This window comes from Podarcis melisellensis (genome assembly GCF_964234715.1).
Source record: "Podarcis melisellensis genome assembly, chromosome: 8".
NCBI classification, from domain to species: Eukaryota; Metazoa; Chordata; class Lepidosauria; order Squamata; family Lacertidae; genus Podarcis; species Podarcis melisellensis.
The window spans coordinates 4996310-5012256 of record NC_138540.1 but is presented as its reverse complement, the minus strand read 5'-3'; the positions used below and the strand labels follow the sequence as shown (position 1 = coordinate 5012256).

General features: G+C 47.1%; 1 pseudogene across 1 annotated transcript; it reads right to left on the bottom strand.

Annotated features, from left to right (window-relative positions):
• Positions 1–11329: 11329 nt before the first annotated feature.
• On the bottom strand, positions 11330–14425 carry LOC309376343 (tubulin polyglutamylase complex subunit 2-like; annotated as a pseudogene). Its single transcript, XR_014173500.1, has 2 exons — positions 13537–14425; positions 11330–12196 (listed from the first exon to the last, which is right to left on the bottom strand). The product of XR_014173500.1 is annotated as a tubulin polyglutamylase complex subunit 2-like (transcript).
• Positions 14426–15947: the final 1522 nt, after the last annotated feature.

Here is a 15947-nt window from a genome sequence, read left to right as displayed (position 1 = left end):
TCCTGCCTTGCATCCACCGCCACCTCATAACAATACTATGACTAATATAATGCTAATACTAATTACAACAGGATTGACAAATTGGTAGTACAATTAATGGTGTGCAAGGGACCAGGTCATTCACTTACATACATATTTCCTGTTTTATAGTGGGAACCAGCGTGGAAAATGTGTCTATAACCTCCTCCCCAGCACTCTTTTGCTATTCATAGAATCCTCGAATTGTAACGCTGGGACTGTGAGGGTCACCTAGTCCATCTCCCAGCAATGCAGGAATCTTTTTGCCCAAGGAGGGGCTTCACCCCATGACCCCGAGATTAAAAATCTCCTGTTCTGCTGACAGAGTCTCTGTACCCGATCACATAAGCAAGCGAGAATATCGCGAAATTTGAGATGCCAGGGACGCTGCATTGCTCCTTTCCCCTAAAAGTGAGACTGAGATAATAAATAATTGTCAGGGAACTGCCATCGGAGCCAGAGGCAGAGGGAAGGCTCCAGAGGGATGCCGGAGAGGGTCCCAGCAGGGAGAGAGGCAGCCCATCTGCTGGGGAAGGAAATCAGCGTAACACCAGTGGTGAAGGGGGGCAGATGGGGGAATCGGAGAGAAGGCTCCAGGACTCTTCACCGGAGACCAGCGGGGAGAGCACGGGTCCTCCACTGCCCACACCCTCCCTGCGCAGAAGACTTCCGCGCAGGGAGAGTAGGAGGAGACTAGGCATCAAAGAACTTCTTTGCTGGAAGAAGTTCAAGAAACGCCCACTGACGGATTCTGCCAGCGACTGAGACAGCCACGGGTGAAAGGCTGTCCAGAGAGAAAGGGTCCAACCAGGCAACCTAGCCAGGAGTGGTGGCAACTTACGCACGAGTAACCCCCTAGAACCATTACAATAATAATAATAAATAATTTTATTTGTACCCCGCCCTCCCAGGCAAGAGCCGGTCTCAGGGCAGCTAACACCAGTAAAATTACAGTAAAATCATAATGGGGGGCGGGACCAATTTAAAATACAGGTTAAAATGCTATTTAAAATGCAGCCTCATTTTAAAAGTAGCCCATAGATCAAAACCATAAGGGGAGGGAAAACATAAGGGTCAGACTGAGTCCAAACGAAAGGCCAGGCGGAACAGCTCTGTCTTGCATGCCCTGCGGAAAGATGTCAAGTCCCGCAGGGCCCTAGTCTGTGACATAGTGCTCCACCAAGCTGGGGCCAGTACTGAAAAGGCCCTGGCCCTAGTTGCGATAGATTAATTGGTTCAAGATTAAAAAGTGGACTGGTCGCTGCAGAGGAAGAGGCTTGGCCTGGACAGACCCTGGGGCAGATCTACTATGAAACTAATAAAGCTTTAACTTCAGAACCCCTAATTGCAGGAGGGCCCCAAAAGTGACTTCAGTCCACATTGCTAAAAAAAATTAGGTTTAGTAGACTCAATTTGAGTCGCACAACTATAAGGTGTAGGAATTTTGTTTTCACACCAGTGACTTTGACATGTGAGATAATCCAGTCCCGCAATTTTAATCAAAATCTGAGGTGTTGTAGTTATTAAAAAATAAATAAATTGTGGTGATCTGTCACAGAACGGTGATCTGTCCCTTAAGAAGATAACAGTGGGTACCCAGACCTCGTTGCTGGCTGCGAAGGGGCCGCTATATCATTTCAAGCTTCAGGGATGTGAGGGCGATCTGGCTGCGACATCTGTCACCCCATTGATCGCCAGCGTTGATTTGGCTCTTCTGGCTGGCTAGGCGGGGGTCCCCTTCCTCCCTCACCGCTCCATGTGCGTCCCTCCCGAAGCTGCGCGCTCGGTGGAAGAGGACGACCATCCCAGATAGAAGGAGTGTACCGTTCTTCGGTCAAGGGTATACGATAGCTGCGCTCCCCTGCTAGAACCTCCAAACAAGCTCAAGGTCCATTTGTAGGAGAACGTAGGGTAGTCAAGCTTCCAAGACTCCAGACACATCCAAGTAAGGCGCTGCATGTGGCAGTTTGCCATTCTTTTTAAAAAATAAAAATAAAACAGTTCAAGCTTCAGGGCCCCCCGAATGTAGGACCGCCACTGGCCAGCCCAGCCCACTGACCTTTTGCTCCTGCCAACCCTCAGCTTCACTGCCAGCCACCCGAGAGATTGTCCTATGCGCTCCTGTCTCCTGCCAGCATGTCTAGCCAAACCAGGGATGTTTAGGCCTTTCAGAAGATCCTCGTCAAAGAGCTTCTTAATTTTCTTAAGCAGCTGTGTGTGCACAAGGCAGAGGGGCTTCTGGATGGGCTCCGTTGCCTTGAGACCGTTAAGCGTGGCCCCGAAGCAGCCACCAATTCATGCCCTTCGGAAAGTCAATACTTAGCCCACTTCAGATCTCACTGCATAAAGGCCTCTTCAGCAAAGAGTGTTTAATGGGCTTCTGTCTAGCGATGGGCTCAGCGCCACGGGACTGGAGGCAAAGCACACTTAGCAGCTGCAAAATATAATCTGCCACCATGTTCTGAGAGTCACGTTTGAGTTCATTTGCTCCAAAACGTGAAGGCTAAAGCACAGACTATACAAAGCTCTGCTGGAAACATGTCACCTCCCTGTAATTTAGGCTCTGTGAATATTTGGGGTGGGGGAGGTTTGGTTTGGTCCTCTTTGGTGCTGTGCCATCATTTCCTTTCGCAGCATCTCCTTCTCCTTCTTCCTGTCTTAGTCTCAAGAGGAATCTCTTCCAATCAGGGATCAATGAAACAATGTCACAGTGCTACAAAGCCAATCAGCTTAGGCTGTGTGATGACACCGCTGAAGGCAAGGGAAGGCAGCTGGGTGAAGGACAATGAAGGGCAATGTACTGTAAGCAAAAAAGGAAAAAGGAAAGCCTTTTTGAAAGGAGTATCAAAAATTGCTAAAAGGAGTTTACCAAAATGTTCACCAAAAACTCTGAATAATTTGAGATTAGCACAAATCCTTATTGCTGACACCCGGGCTGCTTCCAGAACAATGGCTCCTAGGAACACCCAGTCCATTGTAAGCTGCAGGCAGAATTGCACTTATTTCCCACACTGTAGAAGGTTTGGGTCCCATTTTTGTCATGTTCCGTCCACACCAGGTACACCTATCTACCTGGTGTGGACGGAACATGACAAAAATGGGACCCAAACCTTCTAACTGTACAGACACAGGTGATCTGGGTGGGGAACAGGAAGGTAGCTAAACTAAGCACACATTTACTATAACCTTTGCAGTGAATTCCATGTTATCACTTGTTTCTTTTTCAAACAATATTTTAATTACTGTACCACTAACATGCTTGTCTGTAGGGACGCGGGTGGCGCTGTGGGTAAAAGCCTCAGCGCCTAGGGCTTGCCGATCGAAAGGTCGGCGGTTCGAATCCCTGCGGCGGGGTGCGCTCCCGTTGCTCGGTCCCAGCCCCAGCGCCTGCCAACCTAGCAGTTCGAAAGCACCCCCAGGTGCAAGTAGATAAATAGGGACCGCTTACTAGTGGGAAGGTAAACGGTGTTTCTGTGTGCGGCTCTGGCTCACCAGATGCAGCTTTGTCACGCTGGCCACGTGACCCGGAAGTGTCTCCGGACAGCGCTGGCCCCGGCCTCTTGAGTGAGATGGGCGCACAACCCCAGAGTCTGTCAAGACTGGCCCGTACGGGCAGGGGTACCTTTACCTTTACCTTTAACATGCTTGTCTAGCTGTCTTTCCCCCCGTTAATAAGATTTTTAAAATGTTGTGCTGTGACACTGTAATACTATTTTTTTTTAAAGAAAGAAAACCTAACACAGCCTTTCTTTACATTGTAGAGGTGACCGAAAAGGGTTATTCCCACATTTGTTTCAGAACACTGAAATGTTATAGCAGTATAACGCCATATATCAACCAGGGAAGCATCCCTAATTCTAACCCAGTTTTTAGAAAAATATTTTGAAGTGGTTTGGTCATGGAGGCTCCCAGCTTCTCTGTTTTCGTGGCCACCTCCTCCTCCTCCATCCAGCACTGCAGATGTTCCTGATGGAATATCCTTGGCGTGACGGAGACTCCCCTCACATTTCCAGAGTTCACACAACCCCATACCGCCCCCAGACATTAATCACCATCTGCTCCAACACAGACAGATGTTCTCTGCCGATAACAGCACATTCCCCAGACCGTGGGTTGCCCAATTAATCCACAGATACGGATTAGCAATCGTTACAGTAAGTTCTGAGATGGTGCTCAAAGTCACGGGGAGGAAAGAGCAGGAGACCTCAAATGGGTGAGTGTCAAGCGATGACTAACACGCTGGAGGGTTTGCTGCACACTTTGTTTTGGCTTGGAGAAGAAGCCTCTCATGCATGTTAGCAGAGGGATGGGTAGAGTAAGGAGCAAGGCTCCACTGGGTCCTTCTCAGTCAAAGGCAAGATCCCTCAGATGCCACCACCCTCTTTGCACAGAGGGCCAGCTCTGAAGAACAACTCCCATCATGCTGTGCTGGCTGCAGCCTGCACCCCACAGGATTGAACCCTTGGTCAGAAAAGGAAGCGAGGAGACACAGTACCTCCTTATTCCCCCACCCATATGCCTTGTCTTCTTCTGTATATAGCAACCCAGTAGTTTGTTTCACAGATGTTTGTGTATAAAAAAGGCTTTTCTTTGAGCACACCTATTATGTGGCTCAGGGGTTCTTCAATATGATGCCTTCCGAATATGAGCCTCAGAAGCTCCCAAGATCAGCAGTTAGTCGGGATGATGGGAGTTGTAGTCCAATAACTTACTACCATGAAGGTAGATGTGGTATTAGTGGCGCCGGAGATGTTTGTGGAATAATGTGTGTGTTTTGGGCTGCTCAATGTTGTTATGAATTTGTGGGATGCCAGGGGCACAGACCTCCCTAAATTCTTAGATTTGATAAATGTCAGAAATGTTTGGGGTATTAAGGGAAGCTTCCAGACGCTGATTCTAGTAGTGTCAAAAAAGAGAGGCCAAACCAGTTTTGAAGACCATTAGCAATCAACAAAGAGACCAGAGTTCTGGGCCATTAAGAATGATTGGCAAGGCAAATACGGCCAGTTGGCAGAGAGGTTGGAGCCCCCTCTCCCCAGTGAGTAGCAGAGGCAAAGGCCCAATGGTAGCAGACAAAGGGCAGGTTTAGGATTTCAATTTAGGCTTGGAGTCTGTTAGCAGCGAGGAGGAGAAGCAGGGGCAGGACTCCATGTGAGCTGCGGATGACAGGCTGGAAACAAAGAGTGACAGAGGATGGCTATTTGCTGTCCTTGGAGTCCCCCTTAAAGGGGGAAGCCAGACCCACTTGGGATGTGAATGCTCTGAACTCTCTCCATCTAGACGCAGCTTGTAAATATGTGTAAATAAACCATACTTCATAAAGACACTGCAGTCTCCATTGTGCCTGATTTTTGAAACTCAAACCTGGGTAAGTAGCGGGAACCCCTGAAGTCTCACCCTGCTCGGAGACAGAGGTTGCATGTAACAATATGATCGCTGTGAGGATTGAGAGCCAATCTCCTCCTACCTGCTCTGCAGATAGGAGGCCTCTGAATGCCAGATCAGGAGCAAGAGAGGGATTGGGGCACCCCTGTCCTGCTTGCGAGCTCTTCAGATGTTTCTAGTGTATCAATGGAATCCTTCCTGGATGGGCCTGGAATTAAGCAAGGATCTTCTTTTGTTCTACTGAAAGTATTCCAAGCGGGTGCAGAAATTCCGAGGCAAAGATTCACATTCAAAATGTGAATTCAATCTTTTAAATGGAAATGTTACACTGGAGGAATTGGAATCGCTGGTGAGCTTTGAAACTTGGGTGAATCTTTGCAAACGTTCATTTCAGGTCTTTGCTTAGGAAATGCCAGCAGGACGAATAATAAAAGAAAATAATTTTAAATGGCCTGTTGAGCTTTCAAAGGCCATAATTTTGCACAACTTGAGAGCTTCCGGGGGGGGGGAGGCAGCTGTGTGGCAGCCGTTGGGGGGCCCCTCAGCAGAAAGCACAGAAGGGGCCCCAAACACAGCAGAGCTGGCTTATTGCCACAAGTTGAAATAAAGACACCTTACCATTGAAATAAGCTTTCTTCCCCATCAGATCTATTAAATCTGGAGTGTCCAGTCACCTACATGCAGCAATGCCTGTCTGTAGCTCACCAGTAAAAGATATAAAGTTCGCTCTCTATCTTAGAAAACTTGTAGCCGAGCAGACTATGGGATTAGGCTGCCCTCTTCTGGCTGCCATGTGTATTCCTGTTAATGTAGCATGCGAACATTGCCTGCTACAGTCAAGTAAAAAGTAAAGGGACCCCTAACCATTAGGTCCAGTCGTGACCGACTCCGGGGTTGTGGCGCTCATCTCGCTTTATTGGCAGAGGGAGCTGGTGTACAGCTTCTGGGACATGTGGCCAGCATGACTAAGCCGCTTCTGGAGAACCAGAGCAGCGCACGGAAACGCCGTTTACCTTCCTGCCGGAGCAGTACCTATTAAACTACTTGCACTTTGACGTGCTTTCGAACTGCTAGGTTGGCAGGAGCAGGGACCGAACAATGGGAGCTAACCCCGTGAAAGGATTTGAGCCGCCAACCTTCTGATTGGCAAGTCCTAGGCTCTGTGGTTTAACCCTCAGCACCACCCACGTCCGCTACAGTCAAAGGAAACAAGAATGGTTTTCATTAACAAAAATGATCTAAAACAGAGTACTGTTGAAGTCCACAAAGTAAAGCAGAGTTTTGCCATGAAAAGCACTTTTTCTTGATGTTTGGTTCCTTCGAGTTCCAGGGACACCGAAATCATTTAAAGCTGATTGAAATGGATTCTTTCCATCACCAGTTCTGATCCCGATGCTGAAAATACGACCCAGTGACTCACAAAGGCCACCTGTAATTGATATGAGGAGTATGTGCCTGATTGATGGGAGAAACATGGTCCTGCTAGCTTGGGATCATGGGAGTTGTAGGCCAAAAACATCTGGAGGGCCGAGGTTGAGGAAACCTGTTATGGAGGTTAAGAAAAGGGCGGAACAATCAATGCACTTCTTGGGCGTGTGTGTTATTATTATTTTTTATGTATCAGACCACTCAACCTTGCTGTGAATCTGGCCCCTTGGACACATACACTGACTCCTAGCACTGAAAGCTGAACTGCCACCCTGAGGGCTGGAAGCCCCAGTGCGTTGTGCTTCCACTCTGCCCTCTCTCCACAATCACCAAACCTTCATCAGATGCATCAGACTACCTTCGGTGAAAGCTGGTGCCACAAACCTCTTCGTTGTTTCAGCATCTCTGAGGAGACTCCCATAAGAACAGCTAACGGAATTGCTCCAGGCATTTCTAAAAAGCGGAAATCGCAGGAGTTAACCACAGGCCTTACCACATCAAATAAGGGAGGCAAAATTCATCCCTGGGAGAATCCCATTAAGAGCCACATCCACCAAATGCTTTCCTTTGCATAGCTGCAACCAGAGAAAAACTAACAACTTTTTTGCAATGAATTTCATGTTCAGACTCAATTGATGGTTCACTTTGAGCCAGCTGATAAGCCTGTTGCTTAGCCTGCAGATAAAATCATTCTGGTTTCATAAATATGCCCAGGACGCCGCCCCCCCACAAACTAATCTCACTGCAGCCAACTAAAGACAACCAACCACACCCTGTCCCCCAGCCTCTCTCGCTACCAAGGAAATACAGAGGTACAGGAAAAATCTGACGCTGGGGGAAAAAGAGAATTTTCAAAGGGAAACCGGTTTGGAAATAACAAAAAAAGTTAAATATCTGGGGGTGAATTTAACATCTAAAAATGCGAATCTATTTAAAGATAACTATGAGAAATGTTGGTTGGAAGTTAAGAAAGATTTTGACACATGGTCTAGGTTGAAACTTTCCTTGTTAGGCCGAATTGCTGTTATTAAGATGAACGTATTGCCAAGATTGTTGTTTTTATTCCAGACACTGCAAATTTTGGATAAGATGGACTGTTTCAAGAGGTGGCAGAAAGATGTATCTAATTTTGTCTGGCAGGGCAAAAAGCCCAGAATAAAATTCAAAATCTTAACAGATGCAAAGGATAGAGGGGGCTTTGCCCTGCCGGACTTAAGACTTTATTATGAAGCAGCAGCTTTTTGCTGGCTGAAACAATGGCTACTTCTTGAGAATACAGACATCTTAGATTTAGAAGGATATGATAATAATTTCGGCTGGCATGCATATTTATGGTATGACAAGGTAAAGGTGCACAGAGGTTTCAAAAACCACATTGTCAGAAAAGCATTGTTTAATGTATGGAACCGATATAAAGATTTGTTGGAGAACAAAACCCCCAGGTGGTTGTCACCCCTGGAAGCCAAGGCGGTAAAAAACCTCAATATGGATCCAGACTGGCCAAAATATGGTGAAATCATAGAATATGATGGTGAAAAGATTAAATTACAGAGTATGGAGAAATTGAAACCTAAAGTCCGAGACTGGTTACATTACCAGCAGATTAATGAGACGTTCAAGCAAGACAGGAAAGTAGGATTTCAGAAGGAGAGGTCAAAGTTAGAAACAGAATTATTGGAGCCCAATACTAAGATTCTGTCTAGAATGTATAATTTGTTGCTGAAATGGCACACACAGGATGAAACAGTAAAATCAGCGATGATTAAATGGGCACAAGACATTGGTCATGAGATTATGTTTGCAGACTGGGAAAGGTTATGGAACACAGACATTAAGTTTACGGCATGTAGCGCCTTAAAAGAGAACATAATGAAAATGATCTATAGGTGGTACATGACCCCAACCAGGCTAGCAAAGATATATCATTTGCCCAATAATAATTGCTGGAAATGTAATGAATGTGAAGGAACCTTTTACCACCTTTGGTGGACCTGCCCAAAGATTAAGGCCTACTGGGAGATGATCTATAATGAAATTAAGAAAATCCTTAAGTGGACATTTGTTAAGAAACCGGAGGCTTTTCTCTTGGGCATGGTCGGCCAAATGGTACCAAGGGAAGACAGAACATTCTTCATGTATGCAACCACGGCGGCAAGAATTCTACTGGCAAAGTATTGGAAGACTCAAGAACTACCTACTCTGGAAGAATGGCAAATCAAGGTGACAGAATTTATGGGACTGGCTGAGATGACCGGCAGGATCCGTGACCAGAGGAGAGAGACGGTGGAAGAGGACTGGAGGAAGTTTAAAATCTATCTTAAGAATTGTTGTAAAATTTTGGAATGTTAAAATGTCAAAAGGTATGAGATACAGAATTATAGCGGTTAAATTTGAAATATGAGAAAACTTAAGGAAAAAGAGTTTTGAAATTGATCAAAGGTTTGCTAAGAATTAACACTTTAAAACTAAGGATGCAGTGAAGGGGAGGTTTGGGGAAGTCACATTTGTGTTAGTTTGTGTTGTTTTGTTGTTGTTGTTTTTGTTTTGTATGTTTCTGTTATTGTCTATGTTGGTGAAAATGAATATTTTTTTTTTTTTTTTTAAAGGAAATACAGAGGTACCTCGGGTTAAGTACGTAATTCGTTCCGGAGGTTCGTACTTAACCTGAAACTGTTCTTAACCTGAAGCACCACTTTAGCTAATGGGGCCTCCTGCTGCCGCCGCGCCACTGGAGCACGATTTCTGTTCTCATCCTGAAGCAAAGTTCTTAACCTGAAGGACTATTTATGGGTTAGTGGAGTCTGTAACCTGAAGCGTATGTAACCTGAAGTGTATGTAACCCAAGGTGCCACTGTATAATAAAGCAGTGGTTTTCAACCAGTGTGCTGTGGCAACCTGGGGTGCCATGAATGATTGCCAGGGGTGCAGCGGGCGGGCAGCAGGCGAATGGTGCCTCTGGGGCTGGCCAGGGCGTGCTTGCCAGGTCCCTGTGGGGCAGTGTGAGGAGCCACCTCTCTTTGGGGCAAGGAGAGCAGCTCAGAGATGATGGGTGGCAGCAGGACTCCCAAAGAAAGGGGGGAGAGGAGGCTGAGGAAACACTCCCCAAGGGAGGGTGTTCAAAAAGGGGTGAGGGGCTGCCAGCTCCGCAGGCAAGGGGTGACCTAACGGGGCTCCTGAGCCCCATAGGGGTGTCGCAGAAAGAAGGCAGTTGGTTAAGGGAGCCATGGATCCAAAAAGGTTGAAAACCTCTGGGTGGCGATCACACAGGGTCCCCGGACATCTAACGGTCTATTGATCCCTGTGCCACCACTGTGCTCGCTTCCCTGCTGCCACCAACCTGTTACTCTCGGGTAAAACACTGAGTGAACCAAATAAACAAGTTTATTTTATAAGCATTAAAAAGTTCATGGTTTCTCAGATAATATTCCTGTCAGTTTCTTAACTTTAGTTTCTTTACCGGCCTATACTGTACCTTCCTAATACCGTCTGACTGATTATCTCAACTGTTTGACTGACTCCTCTTAACAAATTCTCTCCATCTCTCACATCAGACTAGCCCAACCCTCACAAACTGGAACGTGTCCAGAGGAGGGCAACCAAAATGGTCAAAGGCCTGGAAACGATGCCTCATGAGGAACGGCTAAGGGAGCTGGGCATGTTTAGCCTGGAGAAGAGGAGGCTAAGGGGTGATATGATAGCCATGTTCAAATATATAAAAGGATGTCACATAGAGGAGGGTGAAAGGTTGTTTTCTGCTGCTCCAGAGAAGCGGACACGGAGCAATGGATCCAAACTACAAGAAAGAAGATTCCACCTAAACATTAGGAAGAACTTCCTGACAGTGAGAGCTGTTCGACAGTGGAATTTGCTGCCAAGGAGTGTGGTGGAGTCTCCTTCTTTGGAGGTCTTTAAGCAGAGGCTTGACAACCATATGTCAGGAGTGCTCTGATGGTGTTTCCTGCTTGGCAGGGGGTTGGACTCGATGGCCCTTGTGGTCTCTTCCAACTCTATGATTCTATGAACCCACAGACTTATCCTCTCTGTCTCTTCTCTAATTCCAGACTGACTTCTTAACAACTCTAACTCTAACTCCTCCCCTTGGGTTCCCAATGGTTAGTCATTTTACAATTACAGTAGTTAACCCTTTCCTTATGAACCCAGTATGATGTCACACACCTAGGAGGGCAAACGCCACACTGTAATAAAGGAATAGAAAGAGAACCTACCCAAATGACACTGACATAAAAACCCCACATATACACAAAGTATTACCACACCCTCTCTCTCCCTGCTGCTTCTTCCCCAACCTCATTCTGTATACAACACTGATGTCTCACATGGAATGTAAAAGGACTCCACAACCTGAAAAATAGACCATGCACATACTTTTGTAAACCAAGAAAATCTTTAATAAATTTAAACAAACAAACAACCAAATCTGCTCAAGACTCATTCCCATTAAAAGCTTTTCCTCTCCGGCTTTTAATGGGAATTTCCTATCAGTAACATCTACCAAGAGTCAACTGATAGCAGTTCTGATTTATGGGTTAATCATAAGCTAATGTGATTCCTTAAGGGGATCTGGCAGCTTGCAAATGCTCAGCTTGAAGTTATAAAATGGTAACCATCCATTGTTAGACAATTTCGGCAGACGGCATCCAGGAACTCATTGAATTAAGTTGGGGTCTCCAAGTGGGACTGAGGACATCGGCTGCTGCCCACATCCTGGAGAGTCAGTGTTCAAATGCCTCTCTAGGAAAGTGGGAATGATGCAGAACAGAGCAAGGGAATGGAAGAACTTCAGCCCTGGGTCAAAAGGATCAATTCAGAGGCGAGAGCATTTAAGTTGTAGGCAAATCCTCACTGGTATCTCCAAGGAGGGCTGGAAGAGACCCCCACCATGCCACCTGAAGCCCTGGAGAGCAGCAGCCAGTCAGTGTAGAGGTGGTGTGGCATAGTGGTAAGAGCAATGTTTCTCAGACTTGGGTCCAGACAACAGCTGGGGAGAAACAGTGGATCAGAATGTCCGTCTAGGGCCTGGGAGGCCGGGGTTCAGATTCCTGTCTGGCCATGAAGCTCACTGGGTGACCTCGGACCAGTCACTCACTCTCAGCCTGACCCTCCCTCGCAGGGCTTTTTGAAGACAGAATGGGCAGGAGTGGCAGAGCCTAGGAAAAGGGACGGGCCGCCTGTTGTTCTCTCACTTTAGCCTGGGGGCTGATGCCGTAGCTGGTGAAGGCATCCTGCCAATGTGGCAGCCCTAGGTGGGTGATCAGGAGCCGGCAGTAAGCGGTGAAGGTTTTGGTGAAGAAATGCCAGTAGAGAGCTCAGTCTCGAAACCAGATCTCAGAATGCGGGGTGACAACTGGAAGAGAGAAGAGAGACTATTAGACCGCAGGGTGAGAAGAACGGACCACCCAACTGAAATATACTCAGAGTCGCAAAGTGATTTCATGCTCTTTATTCAGCTCATAGTGGTGAGGAGGAATGAATGAAAGTCCCCTCAAAGTATCTGCTTTATATACATTATTTACCCAATGGGCTGCATATGATTGGCTAATTCCGGAATTCTACTGTAAGCCAATCAGGTTGTGGATTCACTTCTATCTGGAGCATGATTGGGTGGTTCCTGCCAACCAATCATACTGCTGCATTGTTCTAGGACCAATCAGACTGACGCATTCTGAAGCCTATTGTTCTAGGACCAATCAGACTGCTGCCTTTTGGATCCTATTGTTCTAGGACCAATCAGACTGCTGCAGTTTGGATCCTATTCAACTCAGTACATAACACCAACCTTTCAAGGGGGTTTAATAAGGAACTCTGAGGCCTAGGGATGATTAACTGGGCCTTGGTGCTTTCTACAAAGGACCAGTGGCGTAGCGTGGGTTGTCAGCACCCGGGGCAAGGCAAGTAATTTGCGCCCCCTAACCCGTGGATTTGCGCCCCCTAACCCGTGGATTTGCGCCCCCTAACCCTAACCCCCAGATGTTGCGCCCGGTGCGGCCGGCCCCCCCTGCACCCCCCACGCTACGCCACTGCAAAGGACAAAGGCGTTTCCAAGGGAAATTAATCCTCTGAGGCCCTTCTTTGGGTGCCTCCTCCACGAAAGGTCCGGAGGGTGGCCGCACGAGCACGGGCCTTTTCTGCAGTGGCTCCCTGTTTGTGGAAGGCTCTCTCCAGGGAGGCTCATCTGGCACTTTCGCTGCCTATCTGTAGGTGCCAGGCGAAAATGTTCCTCTTCAACTCAGCCTTTGGCTGATTGACATCTGACAGCTTTCTAAATGTGTTGGGTGGGGGATGTTTGTTTTTCTTCTTATTTTTATTATGCATTTTTTATATTGCAGTTTTATGTGGGAAACCGCCCTGAGATTTGTGGATGAAGGACGGTATGCAAATTTTAATAATAATAATGGGAAATGATGAAAGCCAGGCATAGCTTGCTTCAGGAAGACTTCATCAAAGGCCATGATAATAATAATAATAATAATTTATTATTTATTATTATGATAGATAACAGCCTTTGTCAACCTGGTGCCCTCCAGATGTTTTGGACTACAAAGCCCATCAGTCTCAGCCAGCACAACTGTATGGTGCTAGGAACAGTAGTCCAAAACATCTCCCACAAAGGCAAAAGCTAACGGGTTTGCAGACAGGGTCGATTAGTGCAGGCAGCTCTTGGGCTGCTGGTATCACACAACATACCTGACTTGGTGTTCCTGTACACAAGGCAGACCTTCCCATTCCCTCCGCATGGGTCCAGCTCAAACACCAGGCTCCATGAGTCCAAGTGAGGTTTCTCTAACTGCCCCATTACCTTTGGGGAGAAAGAAAAGGCTGAGCGAGGCTGAGCTTTTGATGCAGGGCAAGGAAAACTCAAACCATGCAGTTTGGGAAACTGGGCGTTGATGGGACTCGTGTATAGGGTCACAGAAACTTTTGGTGGGGCAGCAAGTGGGGGCGGAGAGGGGGACCGAGGTCTCCCATGGACAAAGGGGTGAGGTGGGGCAGTATCTCCTTCATCGTCGATATCCTCCAAATCAGCATTGGGCAAGGCATAGACGGGCGACGCTCTGACTCAGTTTAGCTTGGAGATGCTGTTGATGGTCATGGAGCCAAGGGGCATCGGGTTGTCTGGGAAAAAGGCAGCCATTACTAGGTTGCTGGCATGGACGCCACGATTCTGTAGAAGCACCGAAGGCTCACAGAACATGGTGCCCTCTGGAGAAGAATCTCAGCTTGCTTGCTTACATGCTTTTTGCAACAAGCAAGCGCCTAAACCGTCACGGCCACAAAGATGGGATTGGTAGCATGCAGAGTGCTGCTGCTGAAATAGGAATCTTCCTGCTGCTGAACAGCTCCTGTTTCATTGCCCCACCTCCCAAATTAAAGACAGAACACAATTTAAGCAGAGGAAATGGGTGTGCGGATGCAATTGTGATCAGATAAGAATGTATTTATTTCTTGTGCATTTCATAGCATTTATATATTGTTCAACAATGAGAAAAACCCTCAGAGCGGATATCAATAAAAATGATCAACAAAAAGTTAAAAAGAGCTATTTAAAACCATTCAGAAGTTATTTATTTGTATACTGCCCATCTGAGATAATGCATTCGGATGGCATGCATACTTGTGGTATGACAAGGTAAAAGTTCATAAAGCATTCAAAAACCATATTGTCAGGAAAGCTTTGTTTAATGTCTGGACAAGATACAAAGACCTATTGGAAAATAAGACCCCAAGGTGGTTGTCACCAATGGAGGCAAAGGCTGTGAAAAAACTCAATATGGAGGCCACTTGGCCGAAATATTGGGGAAATTTTAGAGCAAGAAGGAGACAAACTAAAATTGCAGAGTTTCGAGAAATTAAAAGATAAAGTGCGAGACTGGTTACATTATTTTCAAATAAGAGAGGCTTATAATCTGGATAAAAAAATTGGCTTCCAGGTGGAGAAATCAAAATTGGAAACGGAACTGCTAGATCCAAAAGCTAAAATATTATCAAGAATGTATAACTTGCTGTTAGAATGGAACACGCAGGATGAAATGGTTAAGTCAGCTATGATTAAATGGGCACAAGACATTGGACATAACATTATGGCGGTGGAAGATCCCTGGCTGGTTCACAGCACAAAAACACAAGGGAAGGGGCAAACGCAAAATATTCAGTAGAAACAGGAACAAAAACAAATGAAACCAATAACACCCTTTCCATTAATTAAAATCAATGATAAGCTAAAAACCGGATTCAAACACATGCCATTCTTCTTAGCATCTGGGTAGGCTTGCCTGGACAATAATGTTTTTAGAAGACACCGAAAAAGAGTCCAGCGAAGTCGCCTGCCTGTTGTGAATAAGCAGGGAGTTCCAAAGTGGGGCGCTGCTGCACTAAAACATTGATTTATTACATATGCAGAGTGAGTATTATGGGGTGTTTGTATGAGGTGTTTGTAGCGGTGTTGCTCTCAGCCTGGCCTCCCCCCGGGGCTGTTGGGAGGAAGCGCCATGGAATGAACAAGGGAGGGAAGAAAGGCTCTGGCCAGTTTCCATGCCAACCAGGGCTGCTGAGGCTGCGCAGGGCCTTCTCCTCCCTCTTCTTCCTCCTCCCTCCCGCCTCAGCCTCTGACCACCTGCACCTGCACACCTGGCAGGGAAAACAGCCTTTTGCCTCTTCTCGCGACCCGTAGCTCAGAAGCCGCACCGCCGTGCCTTTTGGGAAATGCAGTCTTCCCTGTCATTCATTTCCGTTCTGTAGGTGGGGAGGACTAGAGAGCAGGCACTACGAGTCCCAGGAGGCAATGGGAGAGCCGGCTCCCACTCTTCCCTTTCTCGCCAATGGGGGGCGAGAGTCGGGCTTGGGGGCGGGGATATGTTTGGAGTGGCGGGGCAGTTGTTTCAAGATGGCGGATCTGGCTGTGGGAGCGGAAGGAGCCGCTCGCTGGAGCAAGGACCGTATCCTTCCCTCAGGAGGGAGGCGGCGGGAGGGGAAGAAAAGGCGTGGGGGCGGGGCTGTTTTGACGGCGGGGCGGTGATAAACGAGGGCAAAGGCTGACGTGGTTCCTGAGCATGTGCAGAGAGCCGCCCCGGTTGCCTCAGAAAGCGAGCCCCGCTCGC